The 25,825-nt window shown below is 38.5% G+C and overlaps 1 protein-coding gene across 1 annotated transcript in view; it reads left to right on the plus strand.

Annotated features, from left to right (window-relative positions):
• The window catches only part of LDLRAD4 (low density lipoprotein receptor class A domain containing 4), a 140,920-nt gene that overhangs the window by 46,212 nt on the left and 68,883 nt on the right, over positions 1-25,825 (plus strand). The window lies entirely within an intron of this gene.

Here is a 25,825-nt window from a genome sequence, read left to right on the forward strand (position 1 = left end):
AATAGGTTGTTGTTGTTGTTGTTGTTGTTGTTGTTGTTGTTGTTGTTGCCAGCTTGATTGCTTGTAAAACCGAGGAAAGCAGAAAAGAAGCAGTTGGGATCTGATTTATAGGTTTCACATAATTTATTTTTAACTGACTGATTTATTTGTAGGGTTTCTATCCTGCCTTCATTCAGAAGCTCAAGATGGTACATGTAGGGTACAGATAGTCCTCAACTAATTGCCACAATTGAGCCCAAAATTTCCTTTGATAAGTAATAGAGTTGTTAAGTGACTTTTGCACCAGTTTAGCACCTTTCTTGCTACAGTTAAGTGAACCATTGTGACTGTTAAGTTAGTAACATGGTTGTTAAATGAATCTGGCTTCCCCATTGGCTTTGCTTATTAGAAGGTCGCAAAAAGTGATCACATGACCCCGGGACACTGCAACTATCATAAATATGAATCAGTTGCCCAGTGTCCTAATTTTGAGCAGGGATGTTGCAATGGTTGTAATGGTGAAAAATGGTCATAAGTCATTCTTTTCAGTGCTAGTGTAATTTTGAATAATCACTAAATGGTTGTAAATCAAGGACACCTGTATGCTAAACATACTGTGATATACACAAGCCTAGATTTTCAAACACTGTCCCTAGAAGCATAGGAATAAATGAGCAACTAAATATAGTATGCCTGCCTAGGTAGGACCATATATACTATTAAAGTTGTGTAGTGGTTTCAGACAGATTTGTTTCCTAACCACTTTCTATACCATGCATAATTATATGCACCTTGTCATTTGCCTCTTCCCCTTGTCGTTTTTCTAAAAATAAAAGGCCCAATTTTTGAACTTTTCTTCATGTGGGAGTTTTATCAGTCCCCTAATCATATTGGTTCCAAAATATTCTGCATGTTTTCTAGTTCTACAGTGTTCTTTTAGAGATTATGTGTCGTGATTGTGGTGATACATTGTATACATTTTACTGAATGGTTTGTTTGAATTTGTACTGATTTAGCACACATTTCTTTTTCCCCATTTCTTCTTCCCCCTGAAAATCTGAGCCATCTCCCTCCAGAGCAGTGGGCAAAGAAACTGCAAAAGGAGTGAGAAGCTGTTTTTCACTGGTTGGAGAACACTGATAGCAGAGTTCTATTCCTGGAAATTCAAGGTCTAATAATATATTACATCTACTGTGTAGCATGCAGCTGCCCTGCTAATTTTCTTTTAATTTAGGGAAATGTTGAGCCCTGTATCAGGTCCTACAGCCTCTCACTCTGCCATCCATTTTGGTTCCCTGTAAATTGTCCCATTTTTAATAGTCAAGGTGGTGAGTTAAAAAAATGCAGACAAAGTGATTCCCTGACTTTAATTAATTTTCTGCATTCTTAACTCAAAAAACCAATAATGTTTTTTAATGGATTAATGGAGTTAGTGTATAATAAACATAGGATTGTTTGATAAATGTTGAAGTCCATAAATATGCATGTGACACAATGTGAAAGAACATCATTTTGTGTCCTTCCTTCCATTTACTGGCCTACGGCTGGAAGCAGTTCTTTGGTCTGACAAAAAGATGCTCTTTGCTCCTACTGGTTCTCTGTGAACTAAATAGACAACTAAAAGATCTTTCATTCAGCTTTAAAGAACTGGTTTTCTGTGTATGTTTCTTTCTCTCCATTCCTGCTTTATGTGTTTTAGAACAGAAGGTTCTAGATCCGTGATGGCGAACCTATGGCACACGTGCCAGCGGTGGCACGGAGCCCCCTCTCTGATGGCACACGAGCCGTCGCCCCAGTTCAGCTCTGCCACGCATGCGTGCGTACCTCCCACCGGCCAGCTACTCTCTGTGTCTCTGCTGTGCATATGCAGGGGTGGGCGGGGTGCATGCAGGGATCTATGTGCGCATGCCAGGTGGCATGCAGGGGGGGCCATTGGCGCATGCATGGGGACCGCACACACATTGCATTTTGAGGGTTTGGCCGTGCACTCACACATGTTTGGGCATTCGGTCCGGAAAAGGTTAGCCAACACTGTTCTAGATGAACACTTCCTGTTTTCTATAGTCTTTTTAAAAATTTGTGTAGCTTCCCTCCCCGCCCCCGCCAACTGATAGGCAAGGTGTAAAATGATTCAAATAAATAGAACAATAAGCAATTTACATATACCTTTACATATATTTTATAATAGACTAATCGAAAGTGTGCTCCACTGAGTTTCCTTTCCTTGAAATGGTTAAGTATCAGATTGCAGTTTTACAATCTGTTATATCATAAGTGGGGGAAAAAAGCTCAAATGGCTTGAAAGTGCAGAAAAATAATCTGTCTTTAAATGAAGGAAAATCAGACACTTTGTTTCTCTAACACCTCCCCCCCCCCCAATTAAGGAACAATGTTCTCTTTGTTTTTAGAGATTAAAAAGATACTTGGAGAATAATGTGAAGTCAACATAAAACTAAAAATAATTATATTATTTTAAATAAAACATCCAAATTATTTGTATAAAAGAAAAGAAATATTCAAGTGGAAAGTCTATATTTAAAAGGTGAACTGACCTCATAAGTAAGTTGGAATACCCAATGTAATCAAAATATTCCTTCTGATTGTTATTATTATTATTATTATTATTATTATTATTATTATTATTATTATTATTTTTACAATACTTTTAAATCCACATTGGACTATTCAAAATGGAATGGTTTTAGAGGACATTTTAGTGACGTGCTTCTTTAGCACAAAAATCCAGTTGGTTTATTACCCAGAATGTCTCAGTTTGGAATGTAAATATCCCAGCTGCCTGATGCATGGAAATTTATAAGCCTCACATGATAAATTGTTTCCCTTTCCTCTAGAGGGCAATTAGAGCTACTTAGAGAATGACCTGTTTTTAGTAACTTCAGAAATATTTGCAGAGACTGCTTTTGTGCAATTGGGTTCAAAAGGCGATCCACAAGTCAGAGAGACTTTGGTTATAAGTTATTCTGATCACTGGAAAATAATTACTTTGTGTAAAAAAACCAAGTAAAAAGGCAGTTACTATATACAAACAAATTACTTTGCAAATAAACACAGTCTGGATTCACGCATTAGATGGTAGCAGAACTTATACGAAACAATTGTGTTCAGTATTTGCTTATTTAAAGTAACAGAAGGAAGAATAAACAAAAGACATGTTTTCCTTCCATTCCTTTTCTTCTATTCGTCTCTGATTCTAGGAGAGAGGTCCCTGGAGTTTTCTCAGCAAGATAGTTGGCCATTGCTTCCTTCCTAGGACTGAGAGAAAGTGACTGGCCCATGGTCATCCAGCTGGCTTTGTGGAGAATTTCTGGTCTCCCAGTTTCTAGCCTGATGCCTTAACCACTATACTAAACTGGACCTTACAACACGTAGATATATGCATTAAAATTACGTACAATATTTTGTAAATGCATGAAAAAAATTAGTTACTAGAAAATAAAGAGATAACAAAACATTTCTAAAAGCTGGATTACTGAATTTTATGAATTTTAAAGATAAGACTATGAATTTTTAAGAATTATATTGCATTACATTGCAAGATAATTTAAAAGAATCAATATCAAATAATATTTGCTTAGATATTATAGTAAGTGAAAAGTAATATAAATGATTCATAGTCCTAAAAAAAACCCCACCCTGTGACTATAGGTAAGCAAAAAAGCAGCGGGAGTTGGAGTGATTTCTAGCTTCCTGTTGGCTTCCCCACTGAATTTCCTTCTAGAAAGCTGGCAGGGAGCATCAGAAACCCCTTCCCCTTCCCTTTCCCCTTGCTCTTCCTCTTCCCCTTCCCCTTCCCCTTGCTCTTCCCCTTCCCCTTCCCCTTCCCCTTCCTCTTCCCCTTCCCTTGCCAAGCCCCTTCCCCTTCTGGATGAAGTCACTCAAAAACCTGCTCTTTGTTTTCCAATGATTTTTTTTTTACTCTTAGCACATCTAGTCCATTTTTAGTAACTGAATTATAAATTAAAAAGTGTTCAGTATAGCTTACTTACCTAAGCCTACTATAAAATTCAGTGTTTTTGGAAAATGAGTACATCCAGATTTGTCCCTCTACTGCTGGTATATATGAGAGCTAATCTCCCTTTTGCTTTATGATCTGTTTATATTATACATTGCAAATTGATTTTTAAAAAGTTGCATTAAAGTTGTTGACATTTAACAAACTTCTTCATGCTGAGCACTAGTACTTGATATAGAATAAAATATAGTAATGTATGAGCATAGAGACTTTTGTGTGCCAAGTTAATAAAACATACTGGAAACATGTTTGGTATTTACTTATAAGAGTATTCCAGCAATTATTTTATCCATGTAATAAGCAGCAGCTAATGCTTACGTTATATTTTTAATTGAAGAGCTTAATATAATAGAAAGGTTTAATGTAATCCAAATCATTTTAGGGTAAGGAATCTTCCTTCCTTTCTATATGAAATGGACCTATGAAGTTAAAGGGAAGCAGGACACAAATATGTTTTCCCATATATGCATATGTTTTCCCATGTGAGTACAATGTATTTGGCTTTGATTCAGATATTTGAGTGGCACCTGAGAATGGATTCCCTAAACACAGTGAGATGGAATTCCTGTGAAGGCAGTCATTTGCTAAAAGCAAAATAATTATCTAATGTTATAGCAAAATCTTGCAATTAACTGCACATTGTTGCCTTTAGTTTCACTAGTATTATTTATAGAAGTCAGAAGGATACCTGCCACTGTCTTCTTCCTCTTCCTCTTCTTTCTGTTTTCCCTCTTCTTCTCTCTCCCTGTCTTCTTTTTCTTTTTTTCCTTCCTTCTCTTTATTTTCCTCTTTACCACTGTCCCATTAGATCCCATTTAGCAGCAAAAAGCAGATCACTTTTACTTTTCTCTTGGTTTGTACAGTCCCAAATTCAAAGACGTTAAGAGTATCTTTACCTCCTTCATTGGATGTTTCTAAACTTAGATTCCCTATATTTAAGATTTTTTCTTCCATCTGACTGTATATTTCTATATGAAAAGTTGCTCCTAGAAGTTTGGAAGGCCTGAATACTTCCACAAGGTTGCAACATTAGGTGTATCCTGAACTAGTTAATAGCTTCAGGAACATGAATAAATTTTAGACAAGTTGCTGTTAGAAAGCCTCTATCAAATCAATGTCTTTATGTCCATTTTTTGTCTTTCCTCCACACTATTTGTCTGGTGTATTTGAAAATAGGTGTTATAAAGCTGTTGCAACTATTGTAAGAGCCTATACTGGACTACAGTAGAGTAAAATAATGATTTCTCAAAAGCAAATAACTTAAAGCATTTTTGAACTATTGTCAATTTGCAAAAAAAATTGACATATTACAAATTTGACTGCATATCAGAGAGGGATCCTAATACAACAGTATTGTGTTCGGTCAATTCACAATTGGAACATAGGAAACGTATTGTGAGTGCCTGCAGTGCAACTTTGCTAAGCGATACAGATAAAGTGCCAAGAAAAATATAAACATATTCATATGTAAGATAGTAGAATCATAGAGTTGGAAAAGGCCTTGAAGCCTACCATGTCAAAGTCCTTGCTCAGTATAGGAAATATAGAGTTAACACTTTCTTAGCATATAGTTCTCTCCTTGAATATCTTGATGGGGGGGAAAATCTGCAACCACCTCAGTTAGTTCATTTATTGTACTATCCTTGTAAAGTTTTATAGGTGGATAGGTGGTTTTTAATCCAAATCTAGAGAACCAAGGTCCATAAGAGCTTGTTCGACTACTCTTTAGTGCAACAGAAAATAAATCGTTGCACTGTATTTGGTATCATATCAACAAAACATTCTTGTTTTTCCCCAAATGTCTACTGTAGAGTTCAGAGCCTGCTGCCTGCACTGCCATGCTGATGATCTGCCAGGAAAATTGCCTGCAATATTTCTTGTACATACTGTTCATATACCATACAAAATTTTACTTTACTAAAACCTGATGAGTTGATGATGTTTTACTACTGATGAGTTAAAGCATACCTGATTCTTATGTTATAGTTTAAAAAGACTGTCCAATCAGATCTGAAAAATGATATCAGTGCACATTATGAAATCAAAAGTCAAAAGTACAAATTGGGGAGTACATATACTTCTTTTCAATTCAAAAACTTCAAGCTGAAATGAATCTATATATGATTCTACTTGAACTCTTTCAAGTTTATTTATGTATTACATTTTATCAAGCCATTATTACTTTATAAGTAACTCAAGTCAGCGAGCATACATAACATTCTTTCCTCCTCTATTTTCCTCCTTTTTGAAGAACAATTCTATTTATTAAATGACCTAACTCAGGAAACAGATTTTAAAAATATAAATACTCTTGAAGTATAGGAATATTCTTGGGAAGCTGCCCAAAGTCTTTTATTTATTTATTTATTTATTTATTTTATTGAATTTCTATACCGCCCTACTCCCGAAGGACTTGATTGCAGTGATATACAGTAGTACCCTATTTAATAAATAGAGTGACAAGTTTCAGTTATTACAGAAATTGCAATTGGCAGGGATCTTTCATAGAACTAGAATTTTTAATTCATCCAAAAGAATGGTTTAGGGAAGTAAAAAGAATGTACTTCGTACATTCTTGAAAATTAAAGAATATACTGTTGCTGCAGGGTGCAGCAACTTTGGAAAGTTAGCTAGGGTCTTTCAAAACATACTAACAACATAATAAAAAGTACGTTGGATGATATCAAAGGCCTGTTTGGCCAGTATTCTATTCTTCTAGTGGTTGACTGCAGGCCCATGTGAATCTTATGCCCATGTTAATGGGCATAATAGCATTAGTTGTATACAAAAAGAATGGGCAAGTGCCCAGAATCATTATTCATCTGTTGTAATTGCAGCTGATTTCCACAAATTTTCTATACGTGCATCTTTCTGAGTCATTGTACATAGACACATAAACATTTACAGCATTTTACAGCATTTTTCTGCTGTAAATGGAGCATTTTGAAGCTCAACAGATATTAGATTTATCTCTTATGGTGAGTACATTTTATGACCCCATCTAATTTCTAAGACCAATCCTTAAAATCAGTAATAGAATGCTTTTCTGGCTATTTTTTTTAAAGATAAAAGAGAAACAAATTGATAACATCGTTAATGCTATACATCTATTATTTTACTATTGGATGATAGTGCAATCAATTGTTGGGTTGTTAGTGCTTTCTGACTTGCTATTCTTCCTGTCTGTTACCAGGCTAGATAATGTCTTCATGGCATGACTGATCGGAGTCTAATAGCTGTTTACATATGGTAGCTAGTCATACTTACCTTGATTAGGGTATTGTTTTTCCTTAATTTCTTCTGGTTGGGACATTGCTTTGTTCTATTTCTGGTGCTTATTCCTGCTTGTCTGGATACTGCAAATAAAGTTAGCATTGGGTCTGCTGAGTTCAGAGTTGCATTATTCTTTCGGTGGTGAAGCAGGTCATTGTTTTCAGTTGGGTACCAGTATAATGTTCACGTGTACATGTGAATATGCACGTGTGTGATGATGATGCCTTGTCTTGGAGCCTGTCATGCAGAGCCAAGATTTTTTTCCCTTGGATTTGGGGAATCAGCCTTCCTTCCTTCCTTCCTTCCTTCCTTCCTTCCTTCCTTCCTTCCTTCCTTCCTTCCTTCCTTCCTTCCCTCCCTCCCTCCCTCCCTCCCTCCCTCCCTCCCTCCCTCCCTAAATAGATGCTTTGTGTCTTGCCTTTCAAAGAGCAGGTAAGTGATTTGCAGCTAGAATTACAAGAGTTTTCATGAACTTTAAAAAAGAAATCTGGACCCACAGGTGTCTCATCAATGCCTATCCTTGATGAAAATATATCCAACATAGGAGAGCAATAAAGGATTGCAGATTTTACTCAACTAGTTGTTGATGACTATGGGGGGGGTGCTCATATCTGTTTCAAGGCATTGAGACATCGATTTCTGAAGACATTTCAGCAATCATGTGGCCAGTATGATGTCATGGAACACTTCCCATCAAAGTGGTACCTAATTATCTACTCGCATTTGCATGCTTTTGAACTGCTAGGTTGGCAGGAGGTGGGGCAGGGATGGGAGGTCACCTCATCATGGGGCACTTGGGTCTCCAACCTGGTCTGCCAGCTTTCCAGCCAACAAACTTAGTGCCTTAATCACTGAGCCACTGCGCTGCCAAGTAGCTTTATTTTTAGTAGAGCAATAGCAGCAGTTATTACTCTTGTATAGCACCAAGTAGAGAAAATTACACCATTGGCAACACACTCCATGGTTGAAGATAGGTGTTTTTCATAGCTTTTTTCCTTCACCCTTTCCTGTATTGTTTGGGATCTCTTGCCTGTGAAACATTTACTCTGTCATTCTACTCCTACCTTAATGCACATATGTGGAATGTTTTCTTTTGTTTCCAAGTTTAAATCGAGATTTTAAGAAATTCAAATTTTGTCAGTTTAATATTAGTTACAGCTCTGGCAACTTTGGATGCTTTTTTCAAATCATGCTGCCAATGATTAGAATGAGCTACAGTAACATTGAAATCTCAGTGGTGTTGCACTTAAGAGTTTCTGTGTCATGAGGTTTTGTATGTGCTTGATTTTATTTTAAACAGAATGGATATTGCTCTGTTTAATACAAGACTCTTCTAAAGGAGGTCTAAATGTAAAAGTTATAACTGTTATTGTGAAATTAATGGCTGCTTTAATAGCTGCTTTATAAATTTACTGTAGATGGTAAGGTTTGGTTTTTATGTTTCATGGAAAATGAACGGCAGCCCTGACAGCTTTTTCTTTTGTATGAAATCTGCTGTCTATTATTCATACTGAGAGGTCAATCAAAGATCAGTCATTAATTTTACTTTGCTCATATTTCATTTCATACTGTGTCTAGCAAGATATTATTTAAATGTTTGAATGATTTGCATTTTTCCTTCCTACTCACCTCCCACTCTCAATACTTTAATGGTTCTTTAACCAGGCAAATCTTTATTCAGTGAGTTTGCAATACATAACTTCAAAAGAGAATTCAAACAAGATTTCAGTTTTGTCTTCATCTTTGACCAACACCATTTATCAAACAGTTCAAAGAATTGGCTTCCATTTCTCAAACTTATACGTAACTTATATTCTCTCTCTCTCTCTCCCCCTCCCCACCCCCGTCTCTCTCAATGTATTGCTTTCTGACCAATTTCGGCTCTAGCATCTAGCAAGTTGTTTTATGTTAGGGAGGGAGTAATGGACTGCTGTCTGGATAAATCTTACCTTAATATTTTGTTCACTAAAGATGATTTCAAAACAGAAAAGTGCCTATGAGCACATTAAAGAAAAGATAGCTACCATTTTTTTCCAGGATCAGAACTGTGGCACATGGAGAGAGAGATTTTAACTTTTTGTCTAGATATGGTTCCAGTGAAAATTACTCAAAGTATTGCTATTTTCATGGGGAAAAATCCCACTGGAAATATTGGTTTTCCCAATTGATTGGGCATCTTGAAAAAATAGGAAGGTTGAAGGTTGAAAAACTACTGAAGTTTTTTTTAAAAAAAATACTGCACTATAAGGAACGCAGACTCTGAATACCTCTTCATATGCTATATAGGAATAACTATGGTGATATATGACAAAACTGAACCTATTGGGAAAAACAGAATAACAGAGTTGGAAGGGACCTTGGAGGTCTTCTAGTCTAACACCCTGCTCAGGAAACCCTACACCACTTCAGACAAATGGTTTTCTAATCTCTTCTTAAAAACTTCCAGTGTTGGAGCATTCACAACTTCTGGAGGCAAGTAGTGCCACTGAGTAAATTGCCAGTCCCAACTATAGTCACTAAATGAGGTTTACCTTATACAAAGTAGTTATACAAATGTACAAATGCAGTTACTGAACATTATATAAAAGAAAACCGGACTACTATAATGGTCTCTACATGGGGCACCCCTCGAAGAGCACCTGGAGGCTCCAACTGGTCCAGAATGCGGCCACGTGGGTGATTATGGGAGCGACACGGCGCTCCCATGTAACACCACTCCTGCGCAAGCTGCACTGGCTCCTGGTGGTCTTCCGGGTGCGATTCAAGGTGTTGGTTACCATCTTTAAAGTGCTCCATGGCTTAGGACCTGAGTACTTACGAGATCGCCTTCTGCTACCGATAGCCTCCCACCGGCCAGTGCGCTCCCACAGAGAGGGACTCCTCAGGGTACAGTCGGTCAAACAATGTCGACTGGCGACACCCAGGGGGAGAGCCTTCTGTGTGGGGGCACTCGCCCTCTGGAACGAATTGCCCCCGGAGATACGAATGATTCCTGACCTGCGCACCTTTCGCCGTGCCCTCAAAACGTTATTATTCCAACAAGCTGGGTTGGCCTAAATATTAATTTTAATGGGTTGTTTTTGTTTTAATAATGTCGGGACCGAATTATTTAATATGTTTTTAAATTGTTTTTAAATTTTATATATGTACTTGTTTTTATCTTTGGCTGTATTCCAACTCCATTGAGGAATACACGTTGAGTGCAGTTGGTCAGCCAGTTACGAATCCATCTGGTGGTGATCATTTCTAAGTTACATAAATTTGGACAACTAATAGATGGCAGTAAAGAGCTGCTGATGGGAATTTATAACTCTGCCACATAGCAATTACCAAAAAAAATTTCAGGTCATATGTACAGTTTAGGCCTAACAAAACCAACTTCAATTAAATTTTAGCTCAGTAATAGACTGCATAGTGATGGCTTCACTTTTACTGATAAATGTTAGTCAAAGTCTTAGGACTCTAGAAACTGCATGTAACCGAATATATGGATGCTGGTGGCGGAGAACGGCTGTAAGGAGCTCTCCCAAAAGCAAATTAAGTTTTTCTTTTTAATGTTTTAAAGTATTTTTATATTTTTAACTCACTTTTAATCTATTTTTAATCTATACCGGACTCTTACAAAGCACATATAGTGTGGCTACTGTTTGTTTTAGACATATTTTAACAATACTACAACCTGCATTCCTGGCCTAGGCTACTCCCGTGACTCCTCCTTGCAAGGCCTGAAATTCGGATTACTGGACTTGTTGACAAACCTCACTGGAGACCCCTAACTTCGGAGGGGATTTTGAGCTGTTTGTTTTTGGAACGAGTACAGTAAGGAACTGGCTGCAGACGCTCCCGGTAGGCCTGCCTTTAATGAAACCTTATCAGCTTTTTAGTCTCCTTCCCCCACATATTTCCCTGTGAAATAATTTAAACAATTTAAACATTTCTGAAAATAGATGATAGCAAAGAAGTAGGAGTAAAAGACAAGCCGTTGTTTGGAAAGGAGATTGGTTTTTACCTCTGTGGTGCCTCGGCTGAGACCATCATTAAGGCCTACCTTAACTACGATTGCCGAGGGAGGATAAATTATTGCGATATTTAATTTCGTTGGGAGATACTGGATCAACTATCTACCAGAATGGGAAAGAAAAGTAAGAGGCAGAGAGCTTGCTCTCTCTCCCCAAAATCTATGACAGAACTTAATTACTCCAAGCCTCTTGAACAGCTTAAATTGGATGACTTTATGGAGAGGTGTAATCCAGAACCCCAATCTGAACTTCGAACTTTGTCTCTGTCGACTGTATCATTGGGAGAGGGAGATACAGAAGGGGAGTTTTCTTCCCGGATTTCAGATTCAAACTCGCCTGCTAGAATGGGTGATTTTTCAAGCTCTATCCCCTCTCCTACTTCTAGCTGCTTAAAAGAAGTTCCGACATATTCAGACCTCAGAGAGATGGTCTGTACTCAGAGTATGTTAACTGCGCACACAGTAGATTCAATATATGACTTACTGACATCGATCGAAAGAGACATCGAGAGGATCTTCCAATTCTTAAATGGCCCTCACTCTGCAGCTAAGGAGGGTGAGATTGCACACCGTCCTGACGCGCGGAGAGAGTGGGAAGGTGTAAGACCTCAACCCAAACAACAAAGCATTGCAAGTACTGATGCTAACCCTCATCAAGGAAGAAGGTTGTTAAAGAAACAAATCGCTTTAAGGATAAGGAAAATCCCATGCAATAGAGGACGATGGACTTCAAAGGAAAGGATAACCCTCTCACTTGCACAGCTATTGAAATCTGATCCTTTATTAATAGATCTACTCAGATATGAAAAACTTCCCCAGCATAGCAATTGTGTTCGACTAATACTGCATTTTGACAGCAATACTATACCGAACGCTGTAATGAAAAGAAAAGGATCCCTGCTCAGATTTGAAGTCATTCCTACAAGAGTCTTCTCGAGTGGGCCTATTAAACCGCTTTTACAAGGACTTAACCAAACATCAAAAATGGTACCTAGGAACCACTCTGCTACCTCCAGGGTCTTTCCTCCAGAATCCAGAGAAACTATGGAGGCAGGCCAGATCAGGGAGGTCCCACATATGAAGGCAAGCACCGACAAACCAGAGGATGTTATAATCAGCGAATTTGTCTCCTTGTCTCCAAAGGAGCAAAGGTCGATGTTAATTGAATTTGATTTATTAAGATCTTCGCTAGCAGAAGCCTGTAGTTCAACGAGAAGGCTATCCAAGTCGGAAGAATGGGGAAAGCATGTGCAGACAAGGCCTAAAGTCATTAAGTCCGTCCAGCGGGATAGAAGGGAAGGCAAAAGTCTTTTCAAAGAAACAAAGACCATGAATGTAGCGGCAGAAGTTCACCCTCCCCCAACAGTGCAACTGCCTGTCGCATCTTCCTTAAGAACGGAGGAGGCACTTCCGCAACAAACAGAGGCCACTTTTGACTCCTTTGGCACTCCAGAGAAGGCGGTGGTAGTAATTCCGGACCCCTCCACCAGAAGGGTGGAGGAAGAGACACAAGGAGTAGTGCCTCGGGGTGACTGACTAGACAACAAATGGCCAACAACTAGGGTATCTTATATCCCTAGCCTTTCCCTCCTGTCCTGGAATATAGCGGGCTGGAAAGGCATTGCAAACCGGATGGATTTTATAAAATTGATTTCAACACATCATCTCATCCTCCTTCAAGAAACCTGGCTGACTACTAATGATCCACAGATCAGCTTACCGGGTTTTGCCTCATGGCATAAACCGGCAGGCAAAGTCAATTTAAGAGGGAGGGCAATTGGGGGCTTAACCACGTTGGTCAAAAGGGATACGGGATGGAAGGGTGAAGAAATTTCTTTAGATCCTCAATTCCAATATATTCTGCCTATTAGATGTACGTTCAGGGGGATGGACTTAATCTTAATTAATGTATATATCGCTCCATTTTCATTCCACCTTCTAGGAAGGGATTTGTGGGATGAATTAGATTCAGTATTAGCTACCTTAAAGGGACGCTTTCCCCAAGCAAAAATTATATTAGCTGGAGATACTAATGCAAGACTAGGTCCCTCAATGAAGAGCTATGCTAACCGAGGCCTGGTACCAACTGGTTACTTTTATAATGAGTTCACTTGGTCCTCAATGGACAAGAGGACCAATAAATATGCCCAGAGGTTAATTTCCCTGCTGTTTATGAATGATATGCAAGTACTTAGTGGCTTGAGTGATGGGTATATATATCCCTATACTTTCTCGTCCAACAAAACCTCAACCTCTATCGATTATATCTGCACTTCCTCTAGTTTAGTACACCATTTTTCAGAAGTAAGAGCTATATTTAGAGAGGAAAGTAACCACTTTCCCATCACGGCTCTGGTTTCACTCTCTTCAGAAGTTAGGCCTCATTCAAGAGAGGAAATTGACACCTTAGCAAACGCCCGGGTTTATAACTATAAAAGGTTATATTGGCACAGACTTGATGTCAAATCTGTCACCACTTATTTGGGCTCAGACGAAGCCAGACACCTAGCAAGGGAAATCTCCCAATCTAAGCCCGGAGACAACACCCCAATGCCAGCTTATACAGAGCTAACTTCTACTCTTAGTAACTTAATGATCCAGAACGATAGAAAAGTAGATGGGATCTCTAGAAAGTGGTTTGATGATGATTGCCATAACTTGAGGTCAAATCTAAGAGCCGCAGTTAAGAAAGTTAACCGATCCAGACAGGATGGTGATTATTCAAATATGGTTCAACTCAGGAGAGCATACATATCCCTACTGAAAAACAAGAAAAGTAGCTATAACACCATGATGTGGAAAGAGGTAGAAATGGCAGTGAAATCCCAATTCCCTACGATCTTTTGGCATAAGATAGCCGGTATATTAAAACAACGTTCCCCATTTATGGACACTGATATATCAGCAGTAAAATGGGAGAAGCACTATCTTGCTTTATTTGATGGTAACAATACAACAAATGTCTTGCAATTGGATATCCTCCAGCAAGAATTAAGGAAATGTCCGGAATGGACACCAGTTACCCCTACCGAAGTTAAGCATATAATTCAATCCTTAAAGGCCGGGAAGGCCCCTGGAGAGGACTTGTTGCCTCCTGAACTCTTTAGGTCCAACATTGACTTTTGGGTACTGGTGCTGGTAGCACTGTTTACTTATATCGATAAAGTAGGGATAATCCCTGAAGGGTGGAGGTTAGCTATAGTTTTTCCAATTTTTAAGAAAGGTGACAGAGCTGCCCCATCCAACTACCGACCCATCAGTCTTCTTAATATAATTTCAAAAATGTATACGAAACATCTCCTAAATAAAATAGAGGACTGGTGCTTGGATAAGGAAATTCTGGCAAATGAGCAGGCAGGTTTTAGATCAGGTAGATCTACCATAGATAATTGTTTTGTCCTTTCCCACTTAATTAATAAATACAAGACCCAGGGGAAAAAGCTGTATACCGCCTTTATTGACCTTACTGCTGCTTTTGATTCTATAGATAGGAACCACTTGTGGAAGAAACTACAAGTTATGGGGATGGACCCCAGACTTATTTTGTTGATCAGGATTCTCTATACTAATACAGCAATTAGAGTCAGATATGCAGCAAATGGGGCCTCAACAAACAGCATACCGACAATTAGAGGAGTGAGGCAAGGCTGCCTGCTGGGCCCTACTCTTTTTAACCTTTATATAAATGATATCCCAGCGCAGCTGGATGATCTTCTGACGCACAGCCTCCAAATAGGCTCTAGATTTATTAACATATTAATGTATGCGATGACTTAGTGTTGTTTTCTAGAACCCAAATAGGAATGAGGAGACTTCTTGACAAGCTCACATGTTACTGTACTGCAAACCACTTGACTATAAATGTAGCTAAATCAAAAGTTTTAGTCTTTGGCAATAAGAATAAAAAGCACAATTGGCAGATTAATGACACAAAAATTGAGCAAGTTACCCAATATACTTATCTTGGAATTGTTTTTTCCAGTGCAAGAGGTTAGACTCTGCACCATCAATACCTTTCTCAAAAAGTCAGAGCAGGAGCAAGCCTTGTATCCAAATTAAGTAAACGAATCCAACCAACCTCCATTTTACCTCTTCGTAAAGTCTTTCAGGCTAAACTTGTTCCGATCATGCTCTATGGTGCTGAAATTTGGGGTCTTACAGAGGCCCCCATATTAGAGAGAACTCAAAATAATTTGTTAAGGAGGATGCTTGGGGTAAACAATTCCACTTCAGCTGCAGCCGTCAGAGCTGAATTGGGACATTTCTCACTGTACACCTATACAATCACTAGGGCGGTAGCCTACTGGCTAAAAATGACCCAGATGGATGCCAGCAGACTCCCTAAAATATGTCTAGAGGAACAGCAGATTTCAAATCCTCAAAGGTATTCCTGGCTAACCCGGCTGTCAGAAATATTGAACCGATATGGCGTAGGGTTCCCGTTGTGTGACACACTGAACCAAGTTAAACAACGGATTAAAGATATACATGGGCAAATGGACATGGCAACCCTTTCAACTAATCATTCCTTTAAACTGCTGGCAGCAGTTAAAGCAACTTTCACTCTGGAAAAGTATTTACATTTAGAAATGCCATCAGTGGAGAGACAGGTATTTGTTAAGTTTAGATTTGAACTTCTAGATACCAACGTTAGATTCGGCCATTATCGGAAAATCCCGTATGACAAAAGAATATGCATATGTGGGGTAAACGTCGTGGAGGACACGGTGCATATAATATTCGAATGTAGTCTCTATCAAGAAGTAAGAAAACAATATCTGTCCCCAATTATAAATAAATTTCCCCACTGGAATATAAGCCAAAAATTAGCATTTCTGTTGAGGGCTGACTCTCCTCCCCTGGTAAGAGCGATCACTCGATACCTTAAAAGAATTACGGCAATACGAGCCAGTTATATCAAAAAAAATTTTATCGATTGTAAGGAAGATGAGCTCAGTTAGAGAGGAGCTATCCTATTTGGGTTATCTAGTCTTGGCAACTTAGCTATTGAAATTTGATATTGTAAAATTTTAATGTCATCTATCATATATTTTTAGATTGCTATTTTTGTAACTGTTTTATCTTTTTCCCTTTTTCTTTTCTGTTTTGTTTGAAAAGGCCTTCGGGCTATTCAATAAACTATACTATATGGATGCTGGTTCTTGTCTGGTCAAGCAAAAAGACAACACAGTGAAATCCAATTGAATCCAATCCTGCCAAAGTAAAGCTATAATTCTGTACCCTAATAAATATATTAGGCGAGATGGATGTCATGTAAATTGAATAAATAAATAAATACATCCTGAAATATTCTAGTGTATGGATACTCTGAACCTCTTTTTCCCTTCCCCATCCATCATGGGATTTTGCAATCTCTTAATTTGGGTTTCTCTATGGAATGTACCGCTTCCTCCCTGAGAAAGCTCTGGGCTGCCAAGATTCCCCTCTACTCCAGGTGCACATTCCATCACAATTCTCCTTTCTCTGTGGTTGGGTCTTGTCAGTGTTGACAGGGGAAAGAGTGACCTCTCTGGGCTGGGAACATTTCATTTTAGCTCCCATATGGGGTTAAATTTCCCTCTTTATGACTGGTATAATGTAGGTATTTTATTAATCTCTCAACTCCTGGAAAAAGTACAGGTGGCAGCTGTAGCTAAGAAAGCCTTCACACAAATCCATCTTGTGCCTCAATTGCACCTTTACCTTGACGGGGTAAAATTAATCACTTTTTGTCACTTTGGGCATGTATTATTGGAATACACTCAATAGGGAACTGCTTTTAAAACTATTGGGATTAAGATTTACAATCTGTTAAAAATTAGCATCTGGAAATATTCTGATAGAACAGAGAGTTACATATGAAAACATTAACAGCAATAAAAATATCCAATCTCATGACTAAGAGGCAATTGCAATGCTCCAGCCTTCCTGTACTGAAGGATCATCTGGGATTATCCAAACTTCCTAAAATGCAGAAGAAAAGGGCTGATTGTACAATTTCAGTTTATGTCAAAGAAGATTAGAAAAAGAAAGAAAATAAGAGTAGCTATTCAGGAGAGAAGCATCAGTATAGGAAACATTGGTTCATTGCCTGACTTCTTAAATGTAAAGTAGATTGATTTAACAGAACAAAATGGAAATTATGAGTCATGTACACTTCTTTGCTCATCAAAATATCTCCTTTTTGGACCTGTGGTGCTAACAGATTGAAGAACTGTAGCAAACAGATTCACAAACCAACAAGTTCAAACATACCTTTGCAGCAAAACAAACACATGCAGATTAGTGTGGCATAATGGTTAAGATGCAGATGGAAGTTCATCTTCAGCCATGGGAGCTCACTGGGTGACTTGCCAGTCACTCTGCCCCAGACAAGCCTATCTCATATATTAGATATTGTGGAGGAAAATGATAGGAGGCAGTTGTATGGAGACTTACTTGAGCTCCTGAAGAAAAGTCAGGATACCAATGTTACAGACAAACAAACAAACAAAATATACCATGTGTGGTATCAATAGAATCCCAGTGCCTATGTATCTAAACATAGCAAATCAATCAATACTGGATCAGTGGTGGGATTCAAATTTTTTTACTACCGGTTCTGTGGGCATGGCTTGGTGGGCGTGGCTTGGTTTGGTGGGCAAGGCTTGTTGGGTGTGGCAGGGGAAGGATACTGCAAAATCCCCATTTCTTCCCGATCAGCTAGGACTCAGGAGGCAGAGAATAGATGAGGGCGGGCCCAGTCAGAGGTGGTATTTACCGGTTCTCTGAACTACTCAAAATTTCCACTACTGGTTCTCCAGAACTGGTCAGAACCTGCTGAATACCACCTCTGTACTGGATCCCTTCTCATTGTCCTTCCTCTCAAGACCTATTTAACTGGCTTAATTCCCAGCTATTGTGCATTCAGTAGTGTTTAGGAGATTTTGTTTGGGGAATGTATTTTGTCCTAAACTAGGAGGTGGGAGTGGAAAACGGTCTTAGAAGAAAGGCTTAAAAAATACCCACAAACACAAAAATGACTCTGATGCATCTCTAGTAAGCAGGAGACTATCAGGGCCAGTACACCCACCCAATTAATTGGAAAAAATAATTCCCCCAAATTAGCAAGCAAACTTTTTAAGGGGCCTTTTTAAAAAGGGGGGGGAGGGGAGTTTTATTTTAAACTCAGAAGGAGATTAATTTCAAAAGCAGGGGATGGGCGAAGTGGGTCTGCCTCTCTTTTTCTTTCCATCTAAACATAATTACCTCACTACACTAAATCAAAAGTGTAACTAAACCTCCCCCAAAAAATCTATTCTAAAACGGGAATCAAGGCTCTGACAGTTACTCCAAGTCACCAAAAGTCCAGCAGAAGCACCTGTCCACTGGGAAATCCAGCTGATTGCTCACCATGCCATCTGCTTCTTAAATACCTGTTGTTTTGCTCCAAAATGCCACCAAACTAAGCCAGTAGTACTAGGAAAATGACTGGTCTGTTTTGGCTGTTTTGGCTTAGGCAGAAGATTTCTAGACATAACATCCCAATCTTTTGTTATGGGAGCAAGACAGCTTCCAGTAACAGCACCTAAAATGGCATGGAACACCTCAAACAATTTCTACCCAAAGTAAATCCATGCCAAAAGAACTGGAACTTTCACATTTTGTATTATGTACAAGCTGCTCAAAACAGCTGTCTCATGAATGAGATGGTTGTATTAGATCTATTTTGCCCAGCTCTGCATCTACAGTCCAGACTAAAGAAAGCAACTGTTTTAAAACTGAGTGTTTTTGTATTGATTATGGTCTTGCCAAATTTTACAGGAGATTTATTTCAAAATAAATCAGCATTACATGAATCAGATCCACTAATCTTGTCTCTTAGAGAAAGATTAAGTAGTTAAGAGGTTTTATTTGAAGAAAACAAAATTGGTCTGTGATATCATGAGCAATGCGCCTATTTTTTTCCCAGATGGAAATAAGGCAATCAAATAGATTTTCCGAATCCTTTCTCTCCTTTCTAACATAACTAACACATTTTCTGAAAGACATCAGTCCTAGCTAAAAGCTAGTTATGTTTATGCAGCAGGTTGCTAAATATATTTACAGTCCTTTCCAGAAGTTCAATAGGGGATTCGACTATGGTAATTTATTAGTCTGCTTCAAAAAAGCTGCTGTTTGAAATTAAAGTAAATCTGTCTGTGCTATTTGCAGAGATGCTAGAAATACTCTCACTTCAAATAAATGGTAGAAAAGAAAATTTAATCATTTGGACATACAGTGTCATTACTGCAATTTGAATAGTTTTAATGACATGTGAAGCAAGACCGATCTGAAAGGAAAAATCTCTGATAATCTCTAAATTGAGACATTTAAGAATAGTCTCGCCTTTACTTTGATGAAAAATTGTTTTTAAATAAAAATATTAAGACACATCTAAAATGCTAAATTAATATTGATTAATCAGTTAATTGAGCCTCTTTTTAAATATTGTTATTTAAAATTGAAAAACCTGAAAGTAAGGGTGAGAAGGGGAGTGACAGATGTTCTTATTCCTCCTGATTACCCTCTCAGCCCCTCATATGATGTCACTGTATCCCTGGAAAGCTTCTTCAACTGTTTCAGCAACCCTGAAAATATTGCCAATTCCCATTTAAAGGATTCAGAGGAGAAATGAGGTAGATAGTAGGAAGCTTGTCCCTTTCAGTCTAATTTCAGCACTGAATATTTGACTCTTCACACTTTTTCTTTTTTGTCAATGCTTCTTTGAGGGAGGGGGTCTTCCCCGCCTCTTTTAAGGAGGCGGTGGTTCGACCCCTTCTCAAGAAGCCTGCCCTGGATCCAGACTCACTTAATAACTATCAGCCTGTCTCCAACCTTCGCTTTATAGCGAAGGTTGTTGAGTCAGTGGTGGTGCAACAGCTCCCACAGTTCCTGGAGGAAACAGAGTTCCTAGACCCGTACCAATCGGGGTTCCGGCGTGGGTACAGCACGGAAATGGCATTGGTCGCTCTGGTGAATGATCTCTGGCGGGCCCAGGATGGAGGCTGTTCCTCCACCCTGGTCCTACTTGACCTCTCAGCGGCTTTCGATACCATCGACCATGGTATCTTACTGCAGCAATTTGAGGGGTTGTGGGTAGGAGGCACTGTCTTACAGTGGTTCTCCTCCTACCTCTCAGGTTGCTCGCAGTTTGTATGGCCAGGGGGACAGAGGTCCACCCCGAGGCCCCTAATCTGTGGGGTGCCTCAGGGGTCGGTTCTCTCCCCCCTACTCTTTAACATCTATATGAAGCCACTGGGTGAGATCATTCGTGGTTTCGGGCTGAGGTATCATCAATATGCCGATTATACTCAGCTATACATCTCCACCCCGGACCACCCCGGGGATGCCCTTTCTGTGATGTCCCGATGCCTGGAGGCGGTACGGGCCTGGATGGGTAGGAACAGGCTCAGACTCAACCCTTCCAAGACTGAGTAGCTGTGGATGCTGGCACCTCGTGTTCTAGAAGTCCCATCACTTTTGATGGGGGGGGAGGTACTTGCTCCCGTTGAAATGGCCTGCAACTTGGGTGTCCTCCTGGATTCCTGGCTGTCGCTGGGAGACCATCTGACGGCCGTGACCAGGGGGCTTTCACGCAGGTTCGCCTGGTGTGCCAGTTGCGCCCTTTCCTAGACCGAGATGCCCTTCGCACAGTCACTCATGCCCTGGTTACTTCTCGCTTGGATTACTGCAACTCCCTCTACATGGGGCTGCCCTTGAGGTGCACCCGGAGGCTCCAGTGGTCCAGAATGCGGCCACGTGGGTTGTTACTCCCGTGTAACACCTCTCCTACGCGAGCTGCACTGGTTACCAGTGGTCCTCCGGATCCGCTTCAAGGTGCTGGTACTTACCTATAAATCCCTTTGTGGCTTAGGTCCGGGGTATTTGCAGGACCATCTCCTACCAGCCTCCCACCATCCTGTCCGCTCACACAGGGCTGCCCTCCTCAGGGTACCGTCGACCAGACAATGTCGGCTGGTGACGTCCAGGGGTAGAGCGTTCTCTGTGGGTGCTCCTGCCTTCTGGAATGAGTTACCCACCGAGCTTCGGACGGCGCCTGATCTCCGCTCCTTCCGTCAAGGCCTAAAGACTTGGCTGTTTCAACAAATGGGCTGATTCTGATTTTTGGGTTTTATTTTATTTGTTCCTTGTTTTAATTGGTTTTAATTAGGATTTTTCTCCATTATTGTATGTTTTTAACTTTTGTTCGCGGCCCTGAGTCCTTCGGGAGAAGGGCGGCATATAAATATTTATAAATAAATAAATAAATAAAATAAATTAAACAAAATAAATTAAAGGCAAGATATAAGAAAAAGAAACCTAAATAGAATTAATCTAATTTACAGTAGTAACATTAATTGCAGCTCTCCTTACTTTTCTATGCTTGAAAATCAATCTTAATTCTGTCATATAATGCCACCAACTCATACGTTGTCTCATGTTTTTTTAAATTTCTCACTTCTCACCTTTTGAGGATTGCTTCAATTCTGTCTAATCCCAACTTTCTTGCTGGTTGGGAAGCGAAACGGCTTCAAGAAAAAACCAAAGTAAGTCCAGTTTCTTGCTGATCTTTCCCTTCCTCTGGAGTAATTTATTCTTCCTTCATATATTTATTATTTTTCTTTGAACCTCATTTGGTCACTATATGACTAAACTATCTCGACATACTTCTTTTGTATTGTTCCCTTATTTTTACATTCAGTATGCATTTGTTGTTGTTTACTTCCCCTCAACTCATTCATGATACTACTGCTTGAATAGTACCTTGAATACTTCATGCAGCTTACTTTCCCCCCCCTGAGATACCCAACTCTCATTTCCATTAAATAAAGTGGGCGGAAGCACTTTTATACGCAGCTATTTTTGCTTCTTTTGGCAAACAGTCAAACATAAAAGAAGTAAGAGGACCTAAGACATCCTTGTATTGCACCCAGCTTAATCTACAAACATCAACTCCGTATTCATGCAAAAGGTTTCATCATTCAAACCTACTCAATTTGTCATGTTTTTTCCCCTGAATCAATGCACTTCCTCATGTCCATATATTTCTCAGTGATTTGCCAAAAAGCAAAAACCAGGTCTGTACTTATTTGACCAAGCATAAGGATTCCCTAATGTGCATGTCCTAATTTGTTTATTATCTCCTATCAATCAGAACATCACAAAACACCTTCCCCAGGGATGTGAAACACCCTATAATTTTTACCTTTACTCTTGAAAAAGAAAACAATGACAGCATTCTTCTAATCAGCAAGAACGTATTTACGTACATTAAACAAGTCAATCGTTCCATAAACAAATCACATCTATATTTTAGCATTTCTTCAGGTACACTACTTCCCTGTGTCTATAGCCTTGCCATTTTTCAAAACAAAGTATTACTTCCTTTTCATCAAGTTTTTTTTTCTGGAATACTAACATTTATAGCATATATTTCAATTCTACTTTTATACTGAATTCATACCAATCTCCAAATTATGCCTTCCAGCATTCCCTCATTTTGATTTCATTCCAAATGATTGCATTGCTTTTATTCTTTATACATCTCACTCTGTTGGAGGCTCCTTTTCATCTGCTTCCAAAACTTTATACTTTTTCATCAAAACTGCTCTGTAAATCTCTCTTATGTTCTGGGGGTTGGATCAGGTTGTATTCGAGTAATAGGTGTACAAAAACCTTTCATGTAGCAGATAAAAATACAAAAAAAAAAAGCAAATCATTTTTTGGTATTATAATGGAAAGTTATGATTCTGACTGACCAAAAGTAATCTAACTTATCTCAACTGCACTAAAAAGCATTGTTGGATTGGTGTTTATGGGAGTCTGATGGCGCTTGTGGCCCAGCTTCAGAGCTTGGCCCCATCTGGGGAACACTGGGGAAGACAAATTCACCCCACCCCCCAAGTAGGCATCCTGATTTTCTTTGTCATATAAGCTTAACTATTTCTTGTTCTTTTTTGGCTACATTCTTTACAATTTTTTTTCTATACATATACATTGTCCAATATCTTTCTCTTATCTTCAGTTTTTTGCAGTATTTCCTGATATGCATCTTTTCTCTCCATAGCTTTTTTCAACTCATTTTTTCATCAAGCATGTTTTCCTTTAGTGTAACTCAGCACACTTCTGTAACACTTTATTAAAATGACTCTTTTCAAAGCTGCTTTCACATAATCTTTCCTTATAGCCACTTTTCATTCATGTTGTTGTGAAAGGAATTTATTTTCTAATACTTATTTTAAAATGACTGCTTTGGATTTTACTTTCCTGCAGTCATTCTTCTTTTATTTATTTATTTATTTATTTATTTATTTATTTATTTATTTATTTATTTATTAATGGAACTTGTATGCCGCCCTATCTCCAATGGACTCAGAGTGGCTCACAACAATTAAAACAAAGCAAACAAACCATTAAAACAAAAATCCAAGTTAAAATTAACAAAAATTCAATAAAACCCAGTTAAAATTCTATTAAAATCCTCATCAGTCCAGGGCAGCCAGGTGAAATAGCCACGTTTTCAGGCCACGGCAGAAAGAGCGAAGGTCGGAGGCCACCCGGAGCTCCAGAGGGAGTTGATTCCAAAGGGTGGGTGCGCCCACAGAAAAAGCTCTCTCCCTCGGGGTAGACAGCCGACACTGTCTGGCCGATGGCACCCTGAGTAAGCCCTCTCTGTGGGAACGCACAGGGCAATGGGAAGCTGTTGCTGGCTGCAGATGGTCTGCCAAAATTCCCGGGCCTAAGCCTTTTATTCTTATTACCTTCATATATTTTTCTTCTGTGCATAATATGCTTTTTCAAAATCCATTGTTAACATTAATAAAAATGTCCCATATTTGTAACCTGTAATTATTGTTACATTTTTGTAATTGTTTCATTCTTCATAAGCAATCCAGTTAATTAAGTTTTTCTATTCATTCATTTTCCACAAAGGAATGTGTATATGCACAAATAGACATATTTAAACCACAAGACTAATATTAACTTTATTTCTTTTCAGGACTCTCAGTGAGCCAATCACTTTTCATCTCTTTATCCATCTATTAATGTTACCTGATGAGTAAAGTGTCCCTTACATTTATTCAGATTGTTGCATTTCTCCCCCAAAACTAAAATCTTATTTTTTTTTATTACCCACTTTTCAATTTATTGCACAACCTATCTTAACAGCAATTTAAAAAACCACAGACTATGAAACACAATGAATTGGTCCATTTTTAATACAATATTTTATTAAGTCATATATAACTATTTGCAGGAGCTATTTTTCATTCATACTACAACCAGTTGTTAGTATTCCTATGAGGCTGTCCAAATTATTCTAATAGCCCACAATAAATTGTTATTCGCTATCTTGAGCATTATAAATTTAGGAAGAAAAAAAGAGCTAAACCAAGTTGTAAATGTTAGACAATGATGGACAAGAATGTACATTTTCACATAAACTAGATGTGTCAAGCCAAGATGGAATTGAAGGCATAGTTCAAGCAAGACTGTCATATCTTTAGAGAAAGGCAGGTTTAAATTAGGACAAAACAATACAAAGATGGATTAAACACAATAGATGCAGAACCGATTACATTTCCAACAATTTCTTTTATACAACAGAATCCCCAATAGTTTTTTTTTTTTTTTAAATTTGATTTATATGCCGCCCTTCTCCGGAGACTCAGGGCGGCTTACAGTGCGTTAAGCAATAGCCTTCATACTTTTGTATATTTATACAAAGTCAGCTTATTGCCCCCACAAACTGGGTCCTCAATTTACCTACCTTAGAAAGGATGGAAGGCTGAGTCAACCTTGAGCCTGGCGAGATTCGATCTTACTTTAATTGCAGACAGCTGGTGTTAAATTACAGTGCTTCTGTCTGTTGAGCTAAACCAGGCTCCCAATAGTTATTGGGAAAATTATCAATAGATAGCGCTGAATTATGAAACTTACCATTTTATTGAAACAATAAAAAATATACAGATCCTTATTAATAATGTTTGAACAATTTGGTAATTGTTCATGTTGTTTCTCGTTTTATGAAGACATAGATCAAATTCTGAGTTGGCTTAATTTATTTTTGTTGGAATAATAATCTAAATACAATTTTACAGTTATTCTATGTTACTTGAGCTAATTACCTTTGTTTTTACTGGACTTTTTAATTTAAAAAAGCTATAATATTACAGAATGCCCATATGGTATAAAATGAGGTGTAAAATCCACATTGCGAATGTGTTTATTTTTTCCCACAGGAGCTCTATAAAGTATAATTAGTACTCCTTATGAGATACAAAGTTATAAATAAATGTATCATGGTATTAGGTAAGAATAATTTGCTGTACTTGTTCAAATTTATGTTATCTTTCTCTCCTATATAGCCTGTTTGAAATTAAATGTAGTCATTTAGACTGACCGATTTATAAATAAAGCTACACTTTATTCAATAGTTAACCTGTTTTCAACTATCACAAACTAGTTGTTATGATTTTGAATGGCCTAAAAATATCTAA

This window comes from Pituophis catenifer, unplaced genomic scaffold (assembly GCF_029215685.1).
Source record: "Pituophis catenifer annectens isolate HBS135680 unplaced genomic scaffold, rPitCat1.0.hap2 SCAF_3, whole genome shotgun sequence".
Taxonomy (NCBI): domain Eukaryota; kingdom Metazoa; phylum Chordata; class Lepidosauria; order Squamata; family Colubridae; genus Pituophis; species Pituophis catenifer.